Genomic DNA, 7,191 nt, shown 5'->3' with positions numbered 1-7,191 from the left:
TTGAGCATCTGTGAAACGAACAGATTGTCTCCTCTTTTGAAACAAACAAAAAAAAAAAAAAAGCCCCAAACCAGAACTCAGCACAGCTCGAGGCTCCTCTGTGCCATCATCCAAAGAGCAGCATCTCTGCCGTTCAACTCCAGCAGCTCCTCAGACCTCTTCTCCAGGGGTGGAAATGGCAACGGGAAACGTGAGCCAGGGATGAATCTGGGTCTCAGGGCTTTGAATGATGTGAATGAGGAGTGCTGGAAATGGAGGAATTCGTGGAGCTTGAGGAGAGTCTCTGCTGCCTAACGGGGTTTTGTAGATCCCAGAGTCACAGGTGAAGGGTTGGAAGGCACCACAGTGGGTTATCTGGTCCCACCTCCTCGCTCATCCCACAGCACGTGGCATGGGATTGTGTCCACACAGTTCTGGGATATCTCCACTGAGGAGACTCCACACCCTCTCTGGTCCCTGTTCTGTGTTCACAGTTAAAGTTCTCCCTCATGTCCAGGTGGAACTTCCTGGGCATCAGTTCCTGCCCGTTCCTCTTGTCCCCTTGCTGTGCACCCCTGGGAAGAGCCTGGTCCATCCTCTGCCCCCTCCTTGCAGTCACTGATGGACATGGATGAAGTCCCTTCCCAGTATCTCCTCTGGAGGCTGTACAGCCTCAGCTCCCCCAGCCTGTCCTTGTGAGAGATGATGATCCTAAAGCTTCAGTGATAAAAAGCCTTTCTGCTGCCCAGCTGTCTGTTTTCATTAAGTCCAAATGAATTTAACATGTTCATGGGTTAATATATTGAAGATGCTCCCTTTGGTTGAAAATATCAAATTATCAGAAATTCCTGTCAAAGAAAAGATGTGCAGACAGAAAAATGAATCCCAGAATCAACCAGGTTGGAAAAGACCTCTGAGATCACCCAGTCCAACCTGTGACCCAACCTCACCTTGTCACCCCAACCATGGCACTCAGTGCCACATCCAGGCTCTCCTTAAACACCTCCAGGGATGGTGAAACCAAGTGTCTTTAGGAAAACAGGTCTAGAACAGGTGGATGTTGCTCCTGTGGGGGTTGTGCACAGGGACCTCAGTTCCACAGTCAGATCCCAAAGTGCAGAGCAGGGACCCCCAATTCGCTGTCACATCCCAATCAGCACTCCCAGAGAATCACAGAATCATGGAATGGGTCGAGTTGGAAGGGACCTTCAAGACCATCTCATTCCAACTCCCTGCCATGGGCAGGGACACCTTCCACTAGCCCAGGCTGCTCCCAGGTCACGAACACTTCAGGGATGGGGAGAACATCTATGATACAACCCCTTCCAGCCCCTCCACGGAGTCTCTCATCAAACACAATCAACTCTACGCTTTGTCCAGCTGCTGATGGAGCTCATCACACCGAGGACTTGCAGCACAGGAGCTCTTTAGGGTGATGAATTTGTCCATCGCTGTTTTGGGTCAAGCAATTTTTTTAACTCCCGCCCTAGAAAAAGGCCCTCTCCAGCTTTCCTCTCCTTTTATCCCCATCAGAGTTGCTGATTATGTGAAGAAAAGCACTTTAGGTGGACCTGTGCCAGGTCAGTCCATACAGTTTTCTCCTCCACGAAGGTGGTTGCTGAGGGATGAGCCTCTAATCCAGCAAAGAGTTAAAGGACATGAAAGCCCTTCCAGCAGCAGTTTGGTGCACACGGGAAGAGCAATTGGGAATGGGAGCATGAATGAGTGACCCCCAGAACATCATGGTGACACATCACTATTGTTCCCTCACAGAATGTTTCCTTGGGGAGCAAAAGGAGGCAGGAACAAGCTCCCAAATGATGGCTGACAATAAAAAAAAAAATTAATAAAAAAAAATAAGGAGAGAGGAGTGGGATAAAAGGGGGGTAAAAAAAGAACACCCAGAAAGGCTTCATAGGCTTAAGAGCAAATTACTCTGCAATTCAGAGAGAGATTTCACGGCCATGCTGCAGGGATAATGCATTCTGAGTGGCTGGAATTTCATTTAATTCCACTTCATTGTTGAGCATCTTTTCCAGTGGTTCTGCGAGCGAACGCCGTGTGCCCATTTTCCCATTTTCCCTGTTTTAACCTGGCCCTGTGACAGTCCCGCGGGATGTGCCGCGCTCGGGGTTTGTTTGTGCGACGCCTCCCGCGTCCCGAGACAAAGAAAACGTTCACAAATGAACCTTAATTTTTGTCTACAATTGCTGTTTAGGCTGCTGACTGAAGGGTTTTGTCTCTGCCGTGCACCTGGGGTGGCACAGGCTGTCAATCACTCAAGGATCAATTAATTGATGTGTCAATCTGGTTTTCTACCTTTGCAGAAATCCCCGCGGTTGCCTCCAGTGACTGAGGGGGCAGAAACCTCTGGAAATCTCAGCAGGTTAATGGAGTTGTTGAGTGGGTTGGATTGGGAAGGATCTTGAAGATCATCCAGTTCCACCCCCCTGCCATGGGCAGGGACACCTTCCACTAGCCCAGGTTGCTCCAAGCCCCGTCCAACCTGGCCTTGGACACTTCCAGGGATTCAGGGGCAGCCACAGCTTCTCTGGGAAGCCTGTGCCAGGGCCTCAACAGCCTCCCAGCCAACAATTCCTTCCCAATATCCCATCTACCCCTCCCCTCTGGCAGTGGGAAGCCATTCCCCCTCATCCTGTCCCTCCAGCCCCTTGTAAGAAATATAATTCCCTGGACCAGTCCTGGGTCAGTTGTATTTGCCATAGTGCCACCAGCTGGAAACATCAAATTGTTCTGGTTTTGTGCCCTTTTTGCTTTCTTCTCTTCTCTTTCTGTGGTGGCTGGATCCACCTGGTTTCCTTGGCAATAAAAATGTGACAGCAAAATTGTCCCAAGTTATTTTTTCCCTTGGATGAGTTCCATTCTTGGAAGGTCTTTTTCTCACGGAGAAAGACAGGGGAGCTTCTTGGAACATGTTAATTCCTATTCAAGCCCCCCCAAAAAATCATCTTTGGGAATTGAACTCTCCCCCTTCCTTTGAGCTCTTTGGAAGTGAAGTGTGATGGGTGGAAATGGTGGTGCCACAGGTATTGGAGCTGGTTGTCCCTCCATGAACAGGGAGACGTGAAGATGGTCACATTTGGCTGGATGAGGGATTTTTTAGGTGCAACTGGGAATAATTGAGTGTTTTCTTGTGCGGCCCCATCTGCCTGTGGCCACTGTTCCCTCCTGCTTTATAATTAGCTCCAGCACTGTTGCAAGGACTGATTTGTCATTTTGTCTTTGTCCCATTTCCAGCATAAAAAAAAAGGAGCTTTGATACAAGTCCCACTTCCATGTGAAACCAGTGTTTGCAGATGGAGTCAAAGGACAGCCTGACCTAAAATCCCACTTTGGCCCCATGGTGAAAATGAAGGAGACAATTAGAAATCAAAAGGCAGCAGAGGGAGAACAGATCCAGGAAGGTGGTAATTAGAAAAAATGAGAAGCTACGAAATCCAGACAGTGGGTTTGGAAAACTCAAGGAATTCAGGAAAGGATTTAAGATTTAAGAACACAAGGGACCTTAGCAAAGATTTTTGGCTCATTTTTAGTTGAGGGGAAGAAAGCAATAACCTGTTCTCCATCCCTCAAGATGTTCTCACCTTCCTCTGCCATTTTTAAAATTCAGTGGAAGAATTATTTGTGTTTCACGGATATCATTAGGAATAATTACCAATGAAGGTATTAAAAAAATACTAGGAGTTGTTTAAAAATTATTAGGTCATTTTAATGCACCTAAAATGTTGGCTGAGGGGGATCTGCACAGGATTGTGGTACAGAAACCCTCGTGGCTTAACATGAGCTTTTACTCAGAATAAATATATTATACATCATGACAGGGATAGGAAGGATTTTAACCAGACAATTTCCAAGTGACCCATAGAGATTTAAGGAATGCAGGCTGTGTTAGGGAATGGGGTTAAGGGGTCCTGGAAAGCAACAGATCCCCGGGAATTCCCACCGTGGGGCTGCAGCAAAGACACCAACAGAGAGCCTGGAGAAAACAAAAAGGGAGGTGGAATTAGGAAAGGAGGAGTGTTTGCTGCTTCTGTGCAAGAGTAAGATCTTTCAAGCATCTGGCTGGCTGCTGTCAGATTTAAAAAGGAGTTTGGGGAAAGGTCTGAAGAGAATCCAGAAAAAAAAAAAAAAGAAAAAGGAGCGCAAGAAAAATCACTGGAGAGCTGGAGAAAGTGCCTTGCACTGAGATTTTCCACAATCCAATCTGTTTGGTTTATCAACAATAAGAAGATGGAGAGGTGACTAATTTGATTAAGGTGTGTAAGTGCTTTCACAGGGAGAAAATTGTGGTGAGCAGAGCGGTCTTTAATCTTGTGGAGGAAGGAATATTTATGGCTGGGAGTGGGTTCCTGACATATTCAAATCGAAATAATTCTGGCGGAGCGACGACGGGCCAAGCGAAGGCAGGGCCGTGCAAAGTGCTGCTTCTCTCTGCTTTCAAATCAGGGCTGCATTTCTCCCTCCAAGGGACAATCATTTTTGATTTGAAGCTCTCCCTGTGCTGCTGACCAGCTAAATCCAACAGCAAACAAGAGGTCAGTTGAAATGGTCAGTGATGTCTTGTAGACTGGCAGTCGCTGCAACGCGGGCTCAACGCTAACATTTTTTGCTTTCAAGGGTTTTTTTAGGATTCCAGGATTAGGCACAGCTGCTCTCCAGGTGTCAACTGTCCCAACCAGCCTCTCTGAGCTCTTGGTGTCACGTCACATGGTTTGGACAGATGACAGCTCAGCTGAGAGAATTGGGGTTGTTCAGCCTGGAGAAGAGAAGGCCCAGGGGTGACCTTATTGCAGCCTTTCAGCACCTGAAGAGGACCTGTGAGAAAGGCAGAGAGGGATTCTGGACAAGGGGGAATGGCTTCCCAGTGCCAGAGGGCAGGGTTAGATGGGATATCGGGAAGGAATTCCTGGCTGTGAGGGTGGGGAGGCCCTGTCCCAGGTTGGGCAGAGAAGCTGTGGCTGCCCCTGGATCTCTGGGAGTGTCCAAGGCCAGGCTGGACAGGGCTTGGAGCAACCTGGGCTAGTGGAAGTTGTCCCTGTCCATGGCAAGGGGTGGGAGTGGATAGTCTTAAAGGTCTTTTCTAACTCAAACCACTTCAGGATTCTGGAGCCCCTCTGCTCTGGAGCCAGGCTGGGAGAGCTGAGGGAGTTCCCCTGGAGAAGAGAAGGATCTAGGGAGAGCTGAGAGTCCCTGGCAGGGCCTAAAGGGGCTCCAGGAGAGCTGGAGAGGGACTGGGGACAAGGGATGGAGGGACAGGACAAGGGGGAATGGCTTCCCACTGCCAGAGGGCAGAGTTAGATGGGATATTGGGAAGGAATTGTTGGCTGTGAGGGTGGGGAGGCCCTGTCCTAGGTTGGTCAGAGAAGCTGTGGTTGCCCCTGGATCCCTGGAAGTGTCCAAGGCCAGGTTGGATGAGGCTTGGAGCAACCTGGTCTAGTGGAACGTGTCCCTGCCCATGGAACTAGATGATCTATAAGGTCCCTTCCAACCCAAACCATTCCATGATTCCATGATTCCATGATGAAAAAACAACCTCACGTGCTGCATAAAAAAACCTGGTACATCTCATCCGACGTGTCCTTCCTCAATCCTGTGATTTAGGGTGGGCCCTGGGAGCAGTTTCACTCGATTAAATGGCTTTGCTGGAAGTGCACCGAGATGGCACCTTTCCCAGGACATCCATTCCCGGTCAGTGTGAGCACGACATCCACAGGCTCTGAGAAGCTGCCACCACACAGACCAGAACAGGGGTGTGAAGGTCAGAAAGGGGAAAAGCAGGAGCAGAAAACTCTTCCTGCCCTGATGGAGTGAGTTTGGAGATATCTCCAAGCAAGCAGCAATTAAAAGAAAATCTGTTGTGTGCCTTCCCCTGGACTGGTCACTAGTGAGGCCACATCTCGAGTGCTGTGTCCAGTTCTGGGCCTCTCAATTTACGAAGGACGTTGAGGGGCTGGAGCGTGTGCAGGGAAGGGAATGGAGCTGGGGAAGGGGCTGGAGCAGCAGGAGCAGCTGAGGGAGCTGGGGGAGCTCAGCCTGGAGAAAAGGAGGCTCAGGGGGGACCTTCTGGCTCTGCAACTCCCTGACAGGAGGGGGGAGCCGGGGGGGTCAGGCTCTGCTCCCAGGAACCAGCAGTAGGACAAGAGGGAAGAGCCTCCAGCTGTGCCAGGGGAGGTTCAGGTTGGACATTGGGAAGAAGGTTTTTACAGAGAGGGTGATCACACATTGGAATTGGCTGCCCAGGGAGGTGGTGGAGTCACTTCTCTGGAGGTGTTTAAGGACACACTGGATGTGGCATTGGTGTCATGGGCTGGGTGACAAGGTGGGGTTGGATCCCAGGTTGGACTCAACGGTCTCAGAGGTCTTTTCCAACCTGGTTGATTCCAATGGATTGTGTGATTCTCTGCCTCCCTGCTGTTGCCTAAAAGAAAACTCAGGGGAAAAAAAACGCTAGGGCAACTTAATTTTGGAGGTAAGGTGAGGGAAGGTTTAATGATATAAAAAGTTACGTGCCTGCTCCCCAGTCCAGTGTCCAATCCCTGATTTTATCCACCACCCCACCAGCCTTTACCCCTGTCCACCCCTGCCCCGCCCCTTGGGAATTGGGTCTGGGGTCATTTTGGGACCCTTTTCTTCCTCAGCTTGGTCTTCTTCAGAGTACAGAGTGCACACAGTCACCCGGTTCTTGGTCGTGTCTTGCAGTTCAGGCCAGGGAGCAAATGTTTTTAAACAGTAGAAGGCCTACCTAGGAGAGAGACTAAACATACTAAATGGAATTTAGGGGGGAATTGATATGGGGACTATGGAATGGGGTAAGAGGGTTGGGGAATACGTGCAGCTTCTGTGCTAAAGGGTGAGGGAACGAACGCGGCTGTTTTTAAAAATCTACATTTGCTATATAACTACTTATAAAACTTAGAAAAATTAGAAAAAGCAAAAAAATCAAAAAACCTTAAGGCAACACTGCATCCTGGCCTGGAGCAGGAACAGTGTGGCCAACAGGTCCAAGGAAGTGATTCTGGCCCTGTATCAACACTGGTGAGGCCACCCCTGGAGTGCTGTGTCCAGTTCTGGGCCCTCAGCTCAGGAAGGACATGGAGGGGCTGGAGCAGGTCCAGAGGAGAGCAACGAGGCTGGGGAAGGGACTGGAGCACAAGTGCTGTGAGGAGAGGCTGAGGGAGCTGGGGCTGTTCA

The 7,191-nt window shown here is 49.6% G+C and overlaps 1 protein-coding gene and 1 long non-coding RNA gene across 2 annotated transcripts in view; both read right to left on the bottom strand.

The window, feature by feature from the left end:
- CUNH20orf194 (chromosome unknown C20orf194 homolog) overlaps positions 1-7,191 on the bottom strand; it is a 732,083-nt gene that overhangs the window by 442,634 nt on the left and 282,258 nt on the right. The gene's annotated exons all lie outside the window — the stretch shown is intronic.
- The window catches only part of LOC108504268, a 5,393-nt gene continuing 4,809 nt past the window's right edge, over positions 6,608-7,191 (bottom strand). The window contains exon 3 of the long non-coding RNA XR_001877051.1: positions 6,608-6,738. This is a non-coding gene — a long non-coding RNA (uncharacterized LOC108504268). The remainder of the gene's footprint in view (positions 6,739-7,191) is intronic.

The sequence above is a fragment of the Lepidothrix coronata genome, unplaced genomic scaffold (genome assembly GCF_001604755.1).
Source record: "Lepidothrix coronata isolate B3197 unplaced genomic scaffold, Lepidothrix_coronata-1.0 Scaffold156, whole genome shotgun sequence".
In the NCBI taxonomy this organism is placed as follows: Eukaryota; Metazoa; Chordata; class Aves; order Passeriformes; family Pipridae; genus Lepidothrix; species Lepidothrix coronata.
The sequence above is the reverse complement of the archived record's forward strand: the minus strand, read 5'-3'. Positions and strand labels throughout refer to the sequence as shown.